The sequence below is a fragment of the Homalodisca vitripennis genome, chromosome 3, assembly GCF_021130785.1.
Source record: "Homalodisca vitripennis isolate AUS2020 chromosome 3, UT_GWSS_2.1, whole genome shotgun sequence".
NCBI classification, from domain to species: domain Eukaryota; kingdom Metazoa; phylum Arthropoda; class Insecta; order Hemiptera; family Cicadellidae; genus Homalodisca; species Homalodisca vitripennis.
The window spans coordinates 79,172,342-79,194,382 of NC_060209.1; the positions used below are offsets into that span (position 1 = coordinate 79,172,342).

At 35.3% G+C, this 22,041-nt stretch overlaps 1 protein-coding gene across 1 annotated transcript in view; it reads left to right on the forward strand.

The window, feature by feature from the left end:
- LOC124357094 (arylalkylamine N-acetyltransferase 1-like) overlaps nucleotides 1-22,041 on the forward strand; it is a 287,823-nt gene that overhangs the window by 15,995 nt on the left and 249,787 nt on the right. The gene's annotated exons all lie outside the window — the stretch shown is intronic.

Below are 22,041 nucleotides of genomic sequence, written 5' to 3' on the forward strand. Positions count from 1 at the left end.
TTTATTTTTTTCCAGTTTTGCGCGTGAAAGTTGCTTTAGATTCTAGTCAAGAAATAAAAAAAATGTACATTCTTTTTTCTGCAAAGTCTACTAAAGGCAAAAAGAGTATACTTCCGGACCTTACATCCACTTCCTGCCAAGGGGGTGGTTTGCGTATTCCAACTTTCCACTGCGCCTTACTTTTTCACAATTTTGGTGCTGTAACTCACACTTGTCGAGATAATGCGCGGTATAAAACACCACTCATATACACCCTCATGCGCAGACAATACTTTACGATTTATTACAGACCATTACGCATCAAATTTCAAATAAAATACTGCTGAACAAGTTTTTTTTTTATATACGGCATTGAACGCAATTAAGGGTGCCATGACCAACTATAATAGTCTAAGAAAAACCAAAAGTACGCATCATTTGATTATTTGGTAAATTACCCGTTTAAATTTCCATTTCATCACTAGAAGAAAAAGCGGTTGTTTTGGGGCACAATCGTGTTTTAACATAAATAAATAGGATAAAGCGCCTATAGAAACTTTTGCTCCGTGTGGTGAACAATGGTTTTTATAATACGGAAAGCATAATTAAAACTTACACTCCTTATTTAATTTTCATTAAATAACAACTCAAAATTAGGTAATGTTATTATACCTTTAATTACGGAGTGATATTGTGGGGGACCTGTGCAGACAACCACTTTATGAGATTGTTCAAATTGCAAAAGAAAGCGATTAGAATAATATCTCATTTGAATTTCAAAGAGTCTTGTAGAGAAACCTTCAAAGAATGCAGCTGTCGACTCTGCCAAGTCTCTAAATGTTCGAAACAAATCTGTTTTGCATATCTAAACGTGTCATGACAACTGGCCAAGACATTCACTCGAATGAGACCAGGGGCAGAGTAAACTACCGAACTGGTAGTCACAGAACGGTGCCCTCACAGGCAGGGGTTTACTTCATCGACAAGCTGCCTAATTGGATAAATAATGCCGCAGCACCCAATGATAAAAAACCGTTTGAAACGCTCTTTAGCGTCATTAGCATTTTATAATGTTAACGAGGTTTTGACATTTGACTAGGAGATCACCCAATCAGGAGACTGACTCGGCGCTGTAAGTCGAAAATTGGCTAAGGAGCAATGAATGTTAAATTGTATGTTTTAGTCTGACCCTAATGTGGGGGAACACTTTAACTCTGAACTCTTTTATATTGAAGTTTGCTATACGTGTAATCATGTCTCTACAATAAAGATTGACTGATTAATTGAACATAGTTAAGCAAAAATACTTAAAGTATGCGCCAGTTGATTTTTCAGATTTCTGTTATGATTTAACGAAAAACAATCACTTTATGTACCAACTTAAGTATAAAACAGCTATTCTTTTGCAGTATGATAAAAAATAATGTCTATGTGTATAGAGCTATAAATATTTGCTTTTACACTAACTAATCATTCTAACAAACTTATAATGTACAGTCAATATTTAATATTTCTTTCAGCTTGTGGATGCGTTTGACAATAATCGTAAATTTCCAGGAAAGGTTTGAATATTGTGAGAAACGTGAATTGAAACATACAGGCGTTTATCCATAATATATGTGTAGCATTCTTTTCCTCGCCATTTACACATAAATTTACAATAAACAATTGTAACGGAAACGGTTGTTACACACAAGGTCAATTGTTCTTGTAATTGATTGTAAAGGAGTTGTCACCTTGCTACACATTACACAGTGAGCTGTGATGATATATAATAGACAGCAGCTGACGGCTGACGGGTAATCAGGCGGGGGTTGAGGCAGTCCAGGATCTTATTGCATATTTTTGCGGCATTCACGAGGTGAACGCTCCAAGCATTCCGATGGTGAAGGACACTAATGCTGTATAGTACAATGTTCCGTCTGGAGTTCTGTAGTTCTGAACTAAAATGGTATTGAAATACTAAGTATGTTCCTTACTTTTAGAAAACATGTATATAATCTTCAGTAGAATTTGCAAATTTAAATTGCTTGTAAATGTTCATATAATAATAAAAAAACGGCTAATAATACTAATAATATATACTATAACGCGTCTTATCAGGAAACGAAAACTAAAGCCCAAACGGGTTGGAACTTGGTATACGACAGTTGATATCGCATATATCTTAGCCGAGTTTGTTGGTCAGTATGGTACGCAATTTCGATCGAATTAAAAAGTTAACAATTCTTTTATTTTATTGTTCAAGAGAAAAAAATTAAAGCTCTCTACAAAAATATGAATTCCTAATGTGTCAATATATCCCAAGAAAGATTAACATCCGTAGACTTTTAATATAATTTATACATAAACAAGAATGTGTTCTATGATCATGTGCAACCATGCAATTAAGCTGAGCGTAATTTTTGTGTCAATTTCTGTTATGTTTGGTTGAATTTCTACCTATCTGCCAGCAGGATACCTCGAGAAAGAAACGAGTTATAGATTTTAAATTTAGAATGCCACCTTAGTGAATCATATTACGCGAATCCTAGTGAAGCCTACACCTCCCTTGTTTGTAGAGATGAGTAACGATAACGTTTTATTGAAAAATACAATGTCATATTACAAAATACGTAAATTCTACAAGTTGTAAAACGATTGGTCAACTTTGGCCAAAGCACTACCAGGTTTGGCAAATTTATTCTTAAAGGAATCTTCTGGGCTAAAAGAGAGATTCATCCCTACTCCCTCCAAAGATGACACTGATGCCAAAATAAGTAACTTGTTGGAAATCCTGGCAACTGAGATTACTAAGTAACGAATACCAACACGTGGATTCTATGAAGGAAGTAGTAGATACAGATCATTAACCAATCAGGTCCCTGCACACGCCCAATCCTCCAGAAATCTCATCACTTTAGTTAGAGCTGCAATAGTGTTGTTGAGGAACAATCCTGTTTTTTTAACGATACTAGTCTATGACTGAATATTTGTACAAGAACGTTACAGAAGTAACAATATTCCACTATACGTCTTTATGGGAAAGCGGTCGTCATTCCGTGAATCGGGTTACTTACTAGTTTCTTCCTCTAATTCCCTGCCAAATCCTGCTTTGTCGCAGGTAATAAATAAGTCGCAAATTGAGTCACCGTGAATTCCTGATGTTTAATGATAAAAAAAAAACTATCTGTCTTGGTATTGTTGTAATTAAAACGTCACACATGATTATTGTACACAATGTATTCAGTATCATTATATTCTTATATGGGAGCGGCCCACGACGGGTCAATAGAAAATATTTAAGGTAAGCGTAGGTTGATCATTTTAAAGGGTTAGTCAAGCGGAAAAGTATGCTGTAAACCGAACTTCAAAAGCTTTATCCGTTACAAAATGGCGACGGTTCAAAGATTTTAAAAGTAAACTGTAAATTTGGCAGAAAATGTATAAAGTTGCTTTAATTACTTTAAATGTTTAAAAGTTGCCAGTGGTTATTAAAAATAGCATCTTATAAACCCACAGAAAAAACTACAAAGTTTTATGAAATACTTGAAAGATTTACTTAAAATTTTATCAAAGAAAGTTATTTGAAACGGATTGCAAGATATTGCGTACATGTAAATTCCATGGGAATAAATTAACAATATTTCAGTTCTCACAAACCTACTTATTTCTTCCGCCTGAGCAGGAAGGACCATTTTATATTACATTTGATTTCCGAGGAACACTGGGCACAGCTGCTTATTTTTTAATTCTAAGAAACTTAATACCAGATACCATTCTCACTTAATTTGTTTTTTTATATACTTTAAAATACCGGGTCGCAAATTTATAGTAAATGTATCTATCAGTATTCTAATTTAACGAATTAATTTTTCGAGGAACCCTCAGTTTCAGTTAAATAGCTAATTTAGCATTTAAATATAAAATATATAAATTATTATAATTTACTCTATGACCCATTTTATCAAAACGTCTCATCGTTATTTCTTGTCTCATCCAATTTAAAGCTGAGTTGTCATGTAGATTATTGTTTGTACATATTTAGTAACCTCACTACCCTATGTGCTGAAATTTACGATGAAGGCTGATTATAAAGGACATTAAACTGGTTTAAAATACCTGTATTACTATGTAGTCAGGTAAAGGTTAGCAAGGACTGAGATTAGATGATGTCACCTGAGTTTTGTAGCGGAACAAGTTTGCAGCAAAACTGGTTTAAATACATCAGATGTGTAGACTGAATAAAAAGCTTATAATTAGACTGGTTGTTTCCGAATCGTATTTGACAAAAAATCTTACAGTACATCTATATATATATAATACCAGTTACCTGCGTCATCGCACACAATTTCATAATGAAAAAAGGTACATTGGGAGCATATTCCTTTTGAGTGACATTCTAAACACTCCTGAGATCATTGATACTGACTTCCAATATTGTGATCCATTTTAGATTTAAGTTTAAAGGTCAATGTTTTGTGATCCTGTAGTCAGAGAGTGAAACAGGTTTTTTATACAATAAAATCTTACTTCAAGTACGTATTTTTTATGTTTTATTTTGCAGACTTGAACGTGTTTTGTTTTCATACATTCCAGGAATAAAATATAAATAAATAACAATAAAAATATTATTAGCAAGTAAATGTTAAGCTTATAATAAAATAAACTAGAGAACATCATACTTGAACTCACAATGACACAAATATTCCACCTTAAGCCCCCCTGACACTCTCGTGGTTGATATCATCAAAAGCCTTAATTAAATCGAAAAAGAGAGTAAAATTATGCTCATTTTACTCAACGGCAGTCACTGCTTTTCGAACAAACAAACATACGATGGAAATTGTGGAGATATTATGATGTAACCAAGATTGAGATGAACATATTATATTATTGGTTTCAATAAAGTAATAGAATACAGTAATGCACTTAAGAAATGTGCTGTAGTATAGTAATGCGCAATACATTTGACGTTTTTCGAAATGTACCATTCACTCAAATATTAAAACAAAGAGTTTAATAACAAAATAACGATATCGTTAGGATTGGAAATCGTGTGTGATAACTCAGTAAAGTTTAAATTATTCCATCTCACGTTTAGATGACGAAGATTACAACGTAGAATTAATAATTTTCTAATTAAATCATTGCCCTCAAAGGGGTTGCCCACCGGCAGCAGTCAAGCCCCTGGCGTGGTCGAATTTTATTCTAACAATACGTTTTATGTTCAAATTTATAATAAATATTGATTCTAGTGAACCTTTGATATGTAAATTATAAGCATCTTGAAGGTTTTATCTGTTATTAATAATTCTTTTTTGATTGGTTTCTTATCTATTGATATTGTTTAGTAAATTAAAGTTATGCTTTGTTGAAAAGTCTTTAACAGTGTGCATAACAAATTAATGATTTGTATTTTAACATCTATTTCATTGAACAATTTATTCCAATTTTCATGTTGCAATGTTTTTCAATAGTTCTCTTACTAAAAATTATCAGATTTTTTCAGGTCTATTGTACTTCTAAGAAACTGGTAAATAAAAAACTAATTTGTTATTTGAAAGATGATCAAATATGATGAATGATTTATTTTCCATCATTATACAATTATTTTAGATATACACTTATAAAATTAGGAAATAATGGTGATCTGTTACCAGTATATGGCCAACATGAGTCCAGTATTCCTTTTTAATACAAAGCAAAAAAATGCCCACTGATATGATTTGATTTGTTATTTCTAAACAAAGGTAACATAATAAGTTATTTACTGAGCACTATGCGCATGTTGTCACACTTTGTGTATGAAAGCGCAAATTAGATAACCAAAGTAACGAAATAGCGTACTTTGTAAAAATGTTTAACTTGAAGTTTAAGTCTTTCTTGATCATTGCCGAGCGTCTGCCACGTCTTTGCGAAATGCATACAATGGACATCAATCGCCCTGCGGCGGTAAAAAACACATAATAACTAAATTCATGTCTCAAAATTTGTAGTATAATCTGTAAATATATCCTGTATAAAGGTACATGCCGATTTATACCGCTATATTTTTATCAGAGATGGCATGGGTGTAATTAAAAAAATATATTATGTAAAATACATATCATTTAAGTAATAAACTATATTTTTAAGTAAAAGATATGTATCTCAGAAGCCCAATTTAGGATTTATACATTTTTTAGGTAAAAGACGGAGGATGTGCCTTGTAGTTCATCAGATATAGCTATTTTCCTGATTGTATTTCATTATCCAGCGTCGTTGTCTTGAAATTCTTCATTGTTATTGGGTATTTTTCGAAAGGTTAAATTTTCGCTCATGATTTAGCAGTTTTTTATAGCATTTAATAAGTAGAAATAGTAATTTCGCTTTTAGATGGATGTCAAAGTTACGTTAATTATTATTAGCATTTAACATATTCCCGGGGGGGGGGGGGCGCTCCCATATCCCAGGGAGATACGAACAATTTGAATTGGTAGCCCCCCCATTTGGTAGGCTAGATACGCCTATGATTACTGCCGTGTGAAGTATGAATGTAATAGTGAATCGCCGACTATTCTAGCAGAGATAAAAAAGGGAAACTCACATTAATCATGGGAGCGTAATGGGTCAGGTCAATGTCGTATAAGAAACTGCAAAATGGATTATGAATTATTTACCAAGGCTACATAGACAGTGTCATGACGAGGAACCTGACACTTGAATTGAAAGTTCCGGTTTAGTTTTTACTTCAAACACATTTCTCTTGATAGATAAGAAATAAACCATTAAAAATGTGCAAAGAACATTAAGTCTTATGATGCATACTATATACACCCATACATTTTAAAGCACTTTTTTATCCTCGAATTCTAGCAAAATTATTTACCAACTCAGTTCCCAGAATATTCATATCATTTCTCTATATCACACCCCTGTATTTGTCAATAATATGTAACCTTTCTTTAACCCCTTTTGAGTTCTTACCAGAGTTTTATATTTTTGTACTAAACACAAATTAAAAGCTACAAAATGGTTAAATTTGGCAATAGTTCCAGAATTAATATTTCTGTTCTGTTAGGCAAAACCTGGATAAACAATGTGCAACATGTATATTTTGCTATGTTTAACTTAGCAGTCTATGTTTGACTTGAATGTTTGTGTACAAGTTCTGCGGTGTTAGAGGAGTTGTACTCCAGTTTATTCTCACTAACAGTCATTGAAAATAGACAACATTAGTTTTCCTTTTAGTAAACGGAGTTCCATAAGGTTCTAGCCTTATACCCATTATTGTATTTGGTATGCAAATGATCTCACACCCAAAGTGGAGGAATAGTTTTATTTCAAGTTGTAATTCAATCGTATGTTAAAAGTATGTGTGAATGAAAAAAATGTTGTGCCTCTAATTAATTAGATAAGGGAGAATCATCGGAACGTAAATAACTTGTAAACCATTAAACTGTATTCTATAATTTATGACAAATTAATTTTTTTAATGAGCAAGCAATAGTTTTAGTTTTTCAGCAAAGGAAATGAAAATTACACGAACGTAGCGGTAACGTAAATTATTTCCACATCGGATACATGATTTATATAATTGCATGGTATTCCACAACAGTTCTTGTACTCAATTATCTCAGGTTCTACGAAATAGTTAAATTCCTCACAGGACGCGATAAGTACAAGTAACAAATAGTAAAACAAGGTACATTCCATTAGAGACACTCAATAACGTTGACGATTTCGATTTAACTAACTAATTTCACTAAATTTATAATACAATATTTCTAATATTATAAAGAACATTCGTTATTTAATGTTATCTATTGAATTGATTTCTGGGGGGTGGCATATCATTTAATAGAGTCTTAACCATACAGTTTTCATAATTTCTAAGCACGTAAAGTTACTTTTGGATTGATGTAAGCAGCTACTTGGTAACTAATGTAACACTTTCGGGTTGTTACAAGAACTGCGGTATTTTACGAAATTATTCAATATAGATTATCCTATTTGGTAAATTTGACAACTTATGAAATTTCCCAAGTGAGATTACCATGGTTTACTAAGGGTGGATATTTTGTTACCTGGATAAGCGGTTGTAGTGATGTTTTATTTGGTTCAACGCGCACATCTAGGAGTTAACTTGAAATAGTGGTGAAATCCTGACAGCGGTTACACTGAGAAATAGTGAGAGTTTTTCATATGGGCCTAATTTCGACCACAGTATGATAGGGGCAGTCTAATTTAAATATTACTTTTTTATTACTATTTCTTCGTTTTTGGCTCACTTATACACAAGCATGGGAATATTTTGTTTACTATACAACCAAGCCACCTTGAAAATCTAAAAGTTCTGAACAGTCACACTTCTATCTTCGAGCACAAAACAAATTACGAATAAAATTTAGTTTTGTGGAAAACGTTAGAAAATTAATGGTTAGGCTCATATCTCATTATAAGCCTGTTAAAATAGAGCAAGAAATACTCAATTTGCGTTGTGTAACAATGTAATGTCCATAAAAACTGATACATTTACACTAAAAAAGGATTTTTTTTTTTTCTGTTTTGCATGTGTAGGAGTATTTGTCGTTCAAATATTTCTGTTGCCATAGATGAGCCTGTCTTGTTGCTCCGAACAAGAAAATACAAATAAATAGAACAAATAGAAACCTGCTTCGGTCGAAAAGCCTGTAATTCTAGCTATTGTCATATATTTTCGGTCTAAGATTATTTCCAGTGCCACAGTAGAGTTTGCCATGTTGTCTCGACGAAGAAAAATAAATACATACTTAGGACTGAGAAGCCTATTTCTGTTAAAAGGTGCCTACCTCCGTCCGTTTAAATTCACTTACGGTGCCACAGTTATTTTCGTCGGTGCCTTACTGTCCCAATTAAAATGTTATATACGTATTTAGTTCTCGGAATCTACTTCGGTCCAAAAAGTGTATACTTCCGGCTCTTGTAATCTACTCTGGGTCTAAAAGAGTACCATACCAATAATGCGACATCAAATGTTACCCTTCTTATCCCGATGAAGAAAATATACACACATACGTAGAACCGAAAACCTAACATCTAGAGAGAAATCTTACCAAAGTGCTATCTATTTCCGGTATAAGGGGGAAATCCTTACTAAGTTATGCAAAATTTCAAATAAGAGTTTTGCGTTATAAAAGTCATGTTGATTTCCGGTCCGCAGTCTGGGAAGAATAGTTCGTTGGCGCATATTATTTCACCGTTTTACCTTAAGCCACAGTTAAAATGCCATAACACAATGTCGAGGGAAGCCCACCAGTTTGGAGAAACTTATATAAAAACATTTACAGATATGTTCATTAAGTTGGGTTATAAGTGTTTAAATAGTATTTATAACGCATTAGGTGTTTTTAATTTACCATTTTGAATAATCTGCAATAAAAATTATATATTAACTTTGTCTTTGCTATCCGCATTATACTAATGATCAAGCACTGTATACTTGTTATTTTATAAAATTTAAATGTTTCTGCGACTTTGTTGAACTTCTGCTCAAAGTGTCACCAGCTGTTTAATACCACTTACATTTTAATTATGAAACATAACTATTACCATTTTTCCGTATTCAAAAATATTCAAGATATATAATCTTTCAGATCTTTCTCAATACATAAACATTTCTTATTTGATTTCATCGAATATTAAAAAAAAGAGTTAGCCGAATTAGATCAAACCGTTCTCAAGATTTAGCGCTTAAAACATATTTTGTGATTAAGTTTTATTTGTGACACCGAGAAAGATACATCCCAAATAATACCCAAATTATAGATGGTGTTCTTGCGATTAACTACTAATAAAAGCGAGTATTATGTAGCAAACGCAATATTTTATTAGGTTTTACTATGATCAAGATGCACCAACACAGGTATGACACACAGGTCTACAAGTAACCTATGTCATTGCTCATTCTGAAAGTTCATCCAACCTACAATCGATTTTCTTAGATATTCAGCAACTCTCATTGTACAATTTCTGCACTTTGAATAGAGTGGAATGTTTCAGTTCGATTCAAGATTTCAAGGTGAAAAATCTTTGTCTGTCTAGATAATATATTACACTCTTGCAATGTTCATTTATTGATAGTCAATCGGAGATTGCGATCAATACTGCAATCAATATATTAATCAATCATTAACTCAAGAAACTGTTCTCTACCAGTTATTCCAGATGTTGCTTTAGTTCATTATCATTAATACGAGTATTCAGTGGTGGGTAGTGAATATGAAATGACACATCCTGCTACATACATATGTAATTGGCATTAGCTCCTTTTCTATCAGAGGTCACTGAGTATCACTTGTCAAGTCGTCATACTAACGTTTGAAACTGGTTTGTAATCTTGCATCAATGCATGTACTGCTGCATACATTACTTGAGCTAGTTTTGAATAGTTGCAGCTTTTCAGTTCTCGTTGAAAAAATATGTTTTATTTGACATTCATAGCACTTAAAAACAACGTTCTTATGCTACAAAAAACATTAAAACCTTTTTGATCATTTCACAAGGAATTACAGGCATTTAAAATGTTGAAAAATGTTTGGCAATTTTTAATCAGATCCAAATTAAAACGGCACCTGTAAATTTATTGTACATGTAAATAATTATGGCTTTAAGGAATCACATGGTTTTAATTATTTTTTGTCTTAAGGAAATTATATTGTTATAGTTTATACATACTTAAGGAAAATGGCATATTTAAAATTATGCTTTGTCATAAGGAAATTGAATGTTAGGGTTTATTTAATTCCTACACGAACTTTATCTTCAAATTCAACAGGTCACCGATTTTATTTTTGTGTATTGAACAAATTAAGCATAGCATACAGTGATCTGAATGAAAGTCAAATCCCCCATATACAGGGTGAAACAGAATACTCGTCCGCGAACCAGGCTGGAAACGGCGCTAGCGAAAATTAGAATTTTAGCGCCCTTTCTCAGCCGTCCAAGATGAAGCCAAACTTTAAATACAAAAACTATTGACAGGTGTAATGAAAGTTCGGTGTCGAAATATTGGATTTTTTTGAAGAAAGAAGAAGGTAGGTTTCTTGGTTCCACCGCTGTACATAGCGGATGGTCTGTATCACTTTGTACGTAAAATGGGAGTATTTAATGAACGCTCCTAGATTCTTAAACGAACCAACTTATTGTCGTCCATAATATGGGCAGGATACGGTTTTACTTATTGTCAACTACAGGCTAATTTATTTTAGTGAAGGAATTAAAAAAACAAATTATGTAAATAATTTACATGCTGTAGGATAGAGCCAATGCATAGTCCTGACGAGTTCGGGTTTACAGGTACTTGATTATTTATTTTATACTTAGGGTCCATCCGATCCTACAATTAGGCTTACATATTTTTTCCCGAAGTATCCTGTAACTGAGTGTAACTAAGACCAAAATACAAGACTTTATTTCAATTTGCACCCATTATGAAAACAACCTAGACCAAAGAAAATATCCTTAATCTAAGTGATTCGTTTGCCTCTCCTACAATGGGCAGAGGGAGGATTGGCTTGTTTAGGAATTTTTTTAACATTTCGCTTAGATGTCTTGGATTCGTAATTTACCTGTAACCGAATTATCTCTAAATGCAAAAAAAATTGTGCACCCAAAAAAACCAGCAAGTAATAATCAGCGTACTCAGAATTCTGTGAATTATCCGGCGAACAATCTAGATTAAATTGCCAGTTCGTAGAATTATACGGTGGTTTCCCGCACAGAGGGGCCGTGAAACTGGTTTATAAATTTGCGCATGTGCAATAGAGGTTTTTTTAATGCCAATTGCGCAACCGAAGATTGACATTTAATCTCAGAATATATCATATTTGATTATACACGAATGTGGTTGATGATATCTAACAAATTATTGCTTTGCCTTTATTTTTGTTGAGGCAATAAAGACACTTTGTTGTGAACATTAGTATCTCTGAATTTGAAGGCCATGACGGCCATACAACATAACTGATTATTTCCGCGCATTACAGCATCAAACGGTAGTGTATCGGGCGTTTACACACTGCTTTGGTAAAAACAGACGCCAGAAAAACAACTTCGTAAATGAGGTGCTCATACACGACTTGGCAGTAATTACAACTTTTCTCTGTCCAGAATGAGTCACTCAATCGCGCGCGAGTGCCAGATGGAGACATTAATATGGAGTATTAGTCGCTTGAATAGAAAGGTTACCTTTATGCCAGTCATTAGAAGTAGACGTGTGAGGAAAAGCTCTGCAAATTGAAAGGCTGGGGAAGGATAGGTCTAGTATTGACTCAAGCCTACTCTTCTCCCACAAGATCTCTTCTGCTATGACCCAATCCGTTCTTCATCACGATGAGTTGCAATCTATTTTATTTGAATCGTTCCAACAATATTTCGAATGTTCAAACAAAATAAAATATTTTTTAATACATCCAAAACTCAAAATGTGGCGTTCTGTATATCTTTAAAGCCAGGTCATATATTCACATTGAGAATAATACTCAAAAGTCCTCAACTGTTAAGTTTCTAAGTTTATTGGTCTTCATATTCAAAGTAATTTCAAATGGGATTTTCTTATATAATAGTCTGTGTACAAAACTAAGTTCTTCAATTTATGTACTGAGGTAGCTTCTATTGGTTCCCGAGAGGCTCTCAAACTTGCAACTTCAGTATTTCTTAAATCTCGGTGACATGTGGAATTATTGTTTTTTGGGCTTCACTAGCCAGTCACATATGACGAGGGTGTTTATGCTCAGAACAGAGCTCTTATAACTGTATGGGGACTGCGACATAGAGATGGTTGTAGGGACAATTTTCACTTTCAAACACATGGAGTCTTGAAATTCCCATCTTTAATAATTTATCAAAATTGAATTTGATCTTTCAAAATTGTTAATCATTAAAAACTCTTATCACCTATATAACGCTAGAAATCTTTTGATCCCTGAAAAATGTTGCTTTGCTGCTTCGAAGAAAATATTTTTTTATCTTGGTCATATTTGATGAAACAATTTACCACCTAATATTTAAAATCCCCAAAGCCCGTCGATTTTTAAGAAAAGATTAAGATTCTATTACCTATAAGAGGGCATTCTACTGCCTTTAAGAAGCGCTATGATTTGAAGTCTTCTCTCAAGTAATCAACAAAATGTTGAAATTGATCACTTAAATTTAATGGGGGTTTTTTAATGTGTAGTGTATTGAATTTTTTTAGTAATATAATTTGCTACAAAATATGTAAATTTGTAATGGTCATACATACATCTGATATGATTGGATCCAGCAATAACCATCATCCAGCAATAACCGGGAGAATCTGGTTAGAGTGTTTTTGGAGGATGGATAATTTGAAAGAATAAAAGGATTTCGAACATTTTCCATTGCTATTTTATGTTAACAAATAAAATACACCTTTTACTCTTTCACTGCGATTGGTGGGTGACGGACGTTTGTTCTGCGTAGAAGTATGGTTCTTGCTTGCTCCAGTTAATACTAGAAATCTTTTGATCCCTGAAAAATGTTGCTTTGCTGCTTCGAAGAAAATATTTTTTCACGTGTATACTAGATTTTTTCGAAGTAGAATTTTTCAGTTGTTCTCCATGACTTCAGTGAATCCATCGCCAACTTAGTTTCAATATAATTTATAATTTGCTGTGTGCGTGCTTAATCTTTTTACCAATGTTTGACCATATTCATCACTCATAGGGTAAGCTTCAGCAAATGATTATAGGGCACAGCCTCTTTAATTTTCCAGTATAAGCATATATATATTATCGCCAGTTTTTGTTTAACATATCTAGACTGAAAATGGCTGGCTCTTCACAGCGAAGTCAAAATCTTTCAGTTTTAATTGTGTTACCAATTTACTGCGGGGTTTGAAATAAAAGCGTAGATGATAGGCATGTTAACAATTTGTAGACTGTACAGTAATAAATGCAATTATTGCATTTTTATCTGCATTATTGCAGAAAATTTGAAAAGAAATCAGACAGCTATCCATCACTGCTGAAAAGGTAATGTGGGCAGCTTGAATAGAGAGGACATAAATATTGATAAATTGGTATATCCGATAGCAAAAGTAGTAGACGTGTGTTTACCAAACACGCTTAACACCTCCTCATCGCAGGTGAAGTAAATTTCTGTGACGAGATCTTCAAGATGATGGCTGATCTCTATAGAAGTGAAGACAGTGACGAAGTGGGTCTGCCTTTGACGGACTGGAGTGTTGTGATGAACGATGACAGGGTAATGTTCGGTGGACACTCCCAATCGCCGAGTTCCGACACATTGGCCTTGTCAGTTATGCAGATTAAGTCGAACGCCGGCAACAACTATAGTCGAACTGAAAATATGACAATGACCGCGGGGAAAGCGATGGTACCATCGTCCACTCAAGGCTGCTTCAGATTCGAAGTAAAGATAATGTTTTAAATGATGAAACAACTAATTAGAATACATGTAGATACTAGGTGTATTGGTAGCTTGTTAGTTTTTCTCTCGGAACTATATAAAAAATATCATTCCCCACAAACCCATGTAACTGTGTTACTTAAAACAATTCTGGATTTTTTATTATACCTAATGAGTTCAACGTCTTAAAATAAATTAACTGCTACTACTACGGAATGTACAACTAGTTATATAAATAGATTCCTTAATTGTATGTTATTAACTAACTTATAATTACTTTATGGTCCGTACTCCTTTATGGGGCAGAGGTGTGGGCAGACGCTCTTACCAAGGAATGTTATAGGTTGCGACTCGCCCGGGTTCAGCGTCAAGCTGCGCTCCGGGTGTGTTCCGCCTATCGGACAGTATCCGAGCCTGCCGTCCTGGTGGTTGCCGGAGTCATCCCTGTCAAGCTCTTGGCAGGGGAGAGGAAGGCGATTTATCAGAGACAAGGCGAGATCGGCAAGGACGCAGCAAGATCCGAAGAGCGTGCCCGAACCTTCCAGCAGTGGCAACACAGCTGGGAGCACGAAACTCGAGGACGATGGACTGCGCGACTCATCGAGCAGGTTCAACCATGGGTCGAAAGGCGGCATGGCGAGGTGGATTACTACCTCACGCAGTTCCTGACAGGTCACGGCTATTTCAAGTCGTACCTGAACCGGATGGGCAAGACCGATTCACCGGATTGCATCTACTGCCCGGGCGTTCCCGACGACGCGGAACACACCTTCTTCCGCTGTCCGCGTTGGGAAAGGCCCCGCCTGGAGGCCACAAGAAAACTCGGGGTTTTTTCGGTGGATACGGTCTGCGAAAAGATAATGGAGGATGAGGGGAACTGGGATTGTTTGTCACAGTTCGTCCGGGGCATCCTCCTGGAAAAGAAACCCGATCTGGACCGCGAAGTGGCCCAGATCCCTTGACCGAGCGGCTGGATAAGGAGCGAGCCCCACGGGCTTAAGCCAAATTTAGGCCTAGCCTGAAGTAATGTGATAAACAATCCCAGGTTAGAATCCTAAAGAGTAGAGGAGGTTTTTTAGTGGGTAAACCCGTTTTTAGGGGAGTCCCACACTACAGGCTGGCCACCTGTGTGCGTAATTGCATTTTTCCTGCCTCTCCCTCAAAAAAAAAAAAAAAAAAAAAAAAAAAAAAAAAAAAAAAAAAAAAAAAAAAAAAAAAAAAAAAAAAAAAACTTATAATTACTACTTATTTTTTACATTGTTACACATTGTTTAAGTTTTAAGGAGTTTTAATTTTAGTTTGTACATCGTTTCATGTAACAAATTTGGAAATAAATTATGATTCAATTCAATTCAATTCTATCTGCCACAAATAAATTTTATGTTCTCAGCTTTATTTCTTAGAGGATTAAAGCTGATCTATCGGTTGCTTCCGAAAATGATTTTAACAAAGATTCAATTTATTTGTTTAAAGTTTGGTATATACGATAGAAGGTTTGGAAGGATAACAGGATTTTGACAAAATTTAGTTCTTCAAACTACAAAATACTTTAAAATTCGTAGTCGCCGTTTTTTGGTGAACGGAACTTAATTTGGAAAAGATATTACATACATTGAATACTCTATTCATAATTTTGAAATACAACTAATTTGAATATACATGGATGCAAATAAATGTATATTTGTTTGGAGAACTGTACATTAACTACAAGGTTTATTATATGCTCCCATAAATAGTTAATTATCATTTATTACTGTGTGTGATTACAGAATCGACATCCTGAACGATGATGACGTGGAGACCAGTTTTGGCATTTACTGGAAACATACGACCTTCAGTGGTCCGTTGACTCGGGAAGGCGTGTGATATCTACTTCCGCTTCCACAATCGACTATGTTAATACACACAAATCAGCAGTGGACTTATCCCTCGTTTGGCGGCTATCTTTAATCATGTCACCTGTTAGCCTCTGAGAATATAGCCTACTACTTGGCCTTTCACACTGTTGTTAGATGCTACAGCCTACAGCATTACGTTATGTATTACTAATCACACTATTAACTACCTGCGTTGGGGAGGTGTTAAGTGTGTTTGGTAAACACACGACTACCAGTTTTTCTATCGTATCTACCAATTTATCAATATTTATGTCCTCTCTATTCAAGCTGCCCAAACAAAAAAATTGGTAACTCAATTAAAACTGAAAGATTTTGACTTTACTGTGAAGAGCCAACCATTTTCAGTCTAGATATGTTAAACAAAAACTGGCGGTAATACATATACGCTTATACTGGAAAATTAAAAGGGGTGGAGCCGTATAATCATTTGCTGAAGCTTACCATATCAGCGATGAATATGATAAAACATTGGTAAATAGATTAAGCATGCACACAGTTAATTATAAATTATATTGAAACTAATTGGAGATGGATTCACTGAAGTCATGGACAACAACTGAAAAATTGTACTTCGAAAGCTCTAGTATTTTTTATTTTAAAAACCAACTACGGTGTGTTCTACTTAACATATAATAACGATGGAAAATGTCCGAAATCCTATTATTCTTTCAAATTATCCATCCTCCAAAACCACTCTAACTAGAATCTCCTGGTGATTGCTATGTGATACTGATCAAATAAAATCATATGAGATTTATTAACATCATTGCAAATTTACATATTTTGGCTGTGAATCATATTACTAAAACAATTCAATACACTAGATATTAAAAAAACCCAATATATTTCAGTGATCAACCTCAATATTCTTTTGATTACGCCAATGAAAACTTGAAATCATAGCGCTTCTTCAAGGCAGTAGAAGGCTCTCATAAAGGGAATAGAGTGTTGAAGTCGACAGGCTTTGGGTATTTGACATATTAGATGGTAAATTGTTACATAAAATAAAAGACCAAGATAAAAAGTTATTTTATTCGAAGCAGCCTACAGGTCTGCCGATATTTTTTATCAGTCGGTTTAAAGGATCATATTGGTCACTAGATCTATAATACTCCATTTGATGTGATGGAATTGATCTTCAAATAGACCTTGTCAAATGCTTCGCCCTGTAAAGAAAAAAGTATGAGTTCGCAACACCAGGTTCGCTAATATTGCTTGCAAAATTTCAAATCTATAGCTCATTTTATTCTCGAGATGTCTTGTGCACAGATAGAAGACAGACAATCCTTGCAAAACCATAGAGCTTTTCTTGTCTATCAAGAAATGAAGTTTTCTGGAAAATTTTAAATCTTCAAATAAAATATTTCTCAGGACATCTCACCACATGATAATTTAACATTGTTGTTTATTAAGATAGGTTTCATAGCAGTATTAAATAACAAACGTTCCGGTGAACTAGGAAGTTTACTACAATGCAAGAGTGCTCTGAAATCGAAACTTGCCACCAACTTTGAACATTGACCTTTCTCTCCACGATTTTGTTTTCTTTACTCTAAGATTAAAATTGTCACATGTTAAAATCTCCCATGCTTGCACTCAGTATGTTGCACTCTTGTGTAGATGTTGTAGGTGTTTTGTTAGTGGCGCAAGAATGACTTACTAGCTCTGATAATAGTGTGTTATTTTATTAGAGTGCTCAATCTACCTTCTAGTTCAAAACATCCCTCCTCAAACTGTTCATATTCTTTAGTGGATTTGAGGTTCTTCAAACTTATCACAATATTATTATAATCTTTGAAGCTTATCTCTCAGACCTTCCACACTATAAGTGTTCGTGAAACTGCAAGGGAAGGTTTTTCTTATTTTAGATTGAATCAGTTACTTTTTGTCATGTTCTAGTTCCATGTTAAAATGTACCGCTCAATACACTTTAGAAGAAAAATAGTCTTATTAGATGTCGTAACACAGATATACAGAGACAGAAAATTATTAAGCAATTTAAAGTTGTATTATTCAAACGAGGAGAGTAGTTATATGTTACGAAGAGAGGCAGGAGTGGTTAATGACAGATATTGATGGATTGACGTGTATCATTCTAAAGATACAGACCACTCAGTGCTAATGCTACAGGACTAGGTCGCGTTCCTCGGGCAACCGTGGCTGCCAATTGCAGCATAATTGTCCTGGTGGTGTTAATGGGTGGTTATTACTTGTCCCTCTTCCGTTGGCAGCAAATTGAGATTGGTCGGGTATTCCAGCCTCCGAAACTGCGGGACCAATATCAATCATGGTTTTGTAGCAACCAACAACTAATAGCAAAGAACCAGTGTGCTATATCAAACTAAAAAGGAGAAATTACTTTACGACTTTCTTTAAGACGCATCTAAAGATTATTTCATTATTTTCTTCTGTGTTTGTCTCATTCAGTAATATACGATGTGCGGCACTCTGTAACACCACGTTTAGTAATAGATGGAATTAGATCTGAAATCGTTGGTAACAATTCATTTCTTTATATAAAGTTCAAGATAAAATTTAAAGTAATTTATTTCTAGCGGTTCCTTAGAATTTCCTTGGAAACAGAGACATATATACATTATAAGATTTTATTACATCAAATGGAGTAATATATATCTAGTGAACACTACCCTTCTTTGAACCGACTGATAAACACAATATCGGCAGACCTGCAGCGAGTAAGCGACGGCTGATCGTGTGATCGTGTTAGTCGCGCACTCCGTGCACCTGTTAAGCTACCTACAAAAGAAGGCGGCAGTACTCAGAAAAGGGGCACTCCCGATCGCGAGTTCTTACTGAACTGTACCGGCCGTCCTCGTGGTGATGGGGGCCATTGCAATTAACCCGCTCACCTTAGATCGGAAGCAGACATATGAGGGGAACGATGTGGTCACGATGGCTGCTAGATACCAGAGGACGTTAAGGAATTGCCAGGCTGATTAGAGACGTGAAAGAATAGGTGGAGCGAAAACACGGGGAGTTAGATTTCTACCTGACCCAGTCAGTACCTCACCGGCCATGGCAACTTTCGAGCACACCTGTTTAAGATGGAAATTTAAAATCAAAGTCAAACCTTTCATTGCCGTGACAATATAAGAAGTATATAGCAAAAGTCACACCGGATAAATGTATAATTTTTACATTTCTTCACAATATGATGTAGATTCAGACATTCAGATTGTATCTTTCCATTTCACTCACCACTCACTCGCCAATTCTGTCCACCGCCAACGCCAGTGTCAGCCTTCTAGATTGGAAGTCTCCCAACTACATTCCAAAAAGTAGTCGAGACTGTGAAATACATTAGACGCTAAAAACTGTTTCAGAAGAGTCTTTAACGCCTTGGGGGTTTGTTCATTTTTATGGAATCGGGCAATTTGTTGATGAGACGGTCACCGGTCTGCGAGGGCAGGTGTTTATAAACAACCGCTCCGTTCGCTCAGTTCGGTAGTTGTATTTCTGTCTCGTTTCATATCCATGTATGTCTCGGCTCCTAGTCAGGGTATATTTTGACATACAGAATAAAACTGCTCCAAGATGTAGAGACATGGCAGAGTTAACAGATACAAACTTTTGAAAGTTGACACTCTGATGTTAGCGATTATTCTAATTGCTTTCTTTTGAAGCTTGAAAACTCTCAAAATTTGATTGTTTTAACAAGCTTCCCACAAACCCACTTCATAGGAAAGATGTGTGGGAAGATCAAGTAGTAATACGCCCCCATAAGACCCGAACTGCACTTGGGCAGTTTTTACAAGACCTTAAAACATAAACGCCAGATGCTAATTTTAACAAACTGAATCAATGTGGAAAGTTTGAAAGCTCTGAGTGTTCCTATGGAAATACGGAGCATGAGGACGCCAACCACATGTTCTTCTTCTTAGGAATGAGGGGACCTAAGATTTCCATAAACCAAGTCTCACCAGACACCACTGAAAACCAAGAAATTAGAAGAAAGGTACTTTATACATCCCCGTTTTTAGTAACGGAGCGATGGCCTACTGTATCAACTGTAAGAGCCCTCTGTTGGCTTAATATAAACTCTCTTAAAGTAATGGGAAAAGCAGTTCCAGAGGGAGTAAGGCCTGGACCGGTGTGTTTCATGGGTACGAGTTCTATTCAACCTCGGAATACAGTGACGGTCCATTAGAATTTGTTACAAACACCCCTTGCACATCGCTAGTAATGAATTGGAAGTAGCAACAAAATCGAATGAGTTGCCAACACATGGCGAGCATTCATCATTAGTAAAAGTTAATGCAAAATCAAGGATTTAACTATAAAATAAAAATTTACTTATCTGTAAAACATCAACTATGACACATTTTAAATGATAAACATCGCCTTCATGCATACCAACCATAGTGGTGACGTGTACGTGAGTAGTATGTGTTTAGTTTGATCTAGATCCCAGGGCGGCTATTAAGAATTCCGACTCTAGGTAGTTTAGGTGGTGCTATAATTCTGAGAGAGTTATTGACGCATGTAAAGGATCTAGTGGTGAAGATAACATCACTGTAATACACTACTGGACAGAGTCCAACATACTGGTTGCTCGGCCATGATCTAAGGTTGTTAATTGGATAAGTGTTTTTCGCCTAGAGTGTTTCATAAATTCAAGTCACATCTAGCATAAACTAATAATATCACTCAAGCAGTGAGGATAATTAAGTTTATTTCGTTTCTTCTGAAATTGCGATAGAATCTCAGTACATCTACCCTATGTCTTTATGTTGTTCAGAAGACGTCACTATACATCATGCACATGTTGAATCCGTCTCTTTCGGTTCGTGAATTTTGAGATCCACGAGGACGTGGTTGTGAACTGCTGCAACATCTTCCATATGAGTGGCAAACTTTATGCTGTTTAGTTGATGTCAATATACGTCATGCACATGTTGAATCCGTCCCTTTCGGTTCGTGAATTTTGAGATCCACGAGGACGTGGATGTGAATTGCTGGAACATATATATAGCAGTGGAAAAGTCTATGATGTTTAGTAGACGTCACTCAAAATCATGCAAATTTTGAATCCGTCTCTTTCTGTTCGTTATTGTTGAGATCCACGAGGACGTGGATGTGAATTGCTGGAACATATATATAGCAGTGGAAAAGTCTATGATGTTTAGTAGACGTCACTCAAAATCATGCAAATTTTGAATCCGTCTCTTTCTGTTCGTTATTGTTGAGATCCACGAGGACGTGGATGTGAACTGCTGGAACATCTTCCATATCAGTGGAAAACTTTATGTTGCCTTATTCGTTGACTTGGAAAGACTAAAGTACCAAGAAAATGTAGAACGTAGAGAAACAATAAAAATGCGAGTTTTTTAACTGGAGGCGAAACTGTTCTGTTCGTATGAGCTTTGATTGCATTAGTTACACATGAGATAGATCATCCATACAAACGAGGTGTGCTGAGATCCAGGGAATCATTTCAGTTATTCTGAGGGCCGACGCCAGTGCTGTTACTTGTAACTTTGTTACCGCTAAAATTGTATTACCTGAACTACTTGAACCCTTTACTTCACAGGATACATTCCGAGCTCTTACGTTTGTCGTGGCTCAATTTATAACATTGGGTGAGTCATCTCTTGTGTGACCAATATAATCAAAGGTTTGAGCAATCAAGGCCCAACTTCCCATTTGTCCTCGATCAAAGAGTCTGAGCCGTTCCTCGGAGTATTCAAAAGCAATGCCCATTCACTTGCTTATTTAAATCACTCTGGTTGGTTTTGCATTGGTACGCACTTCC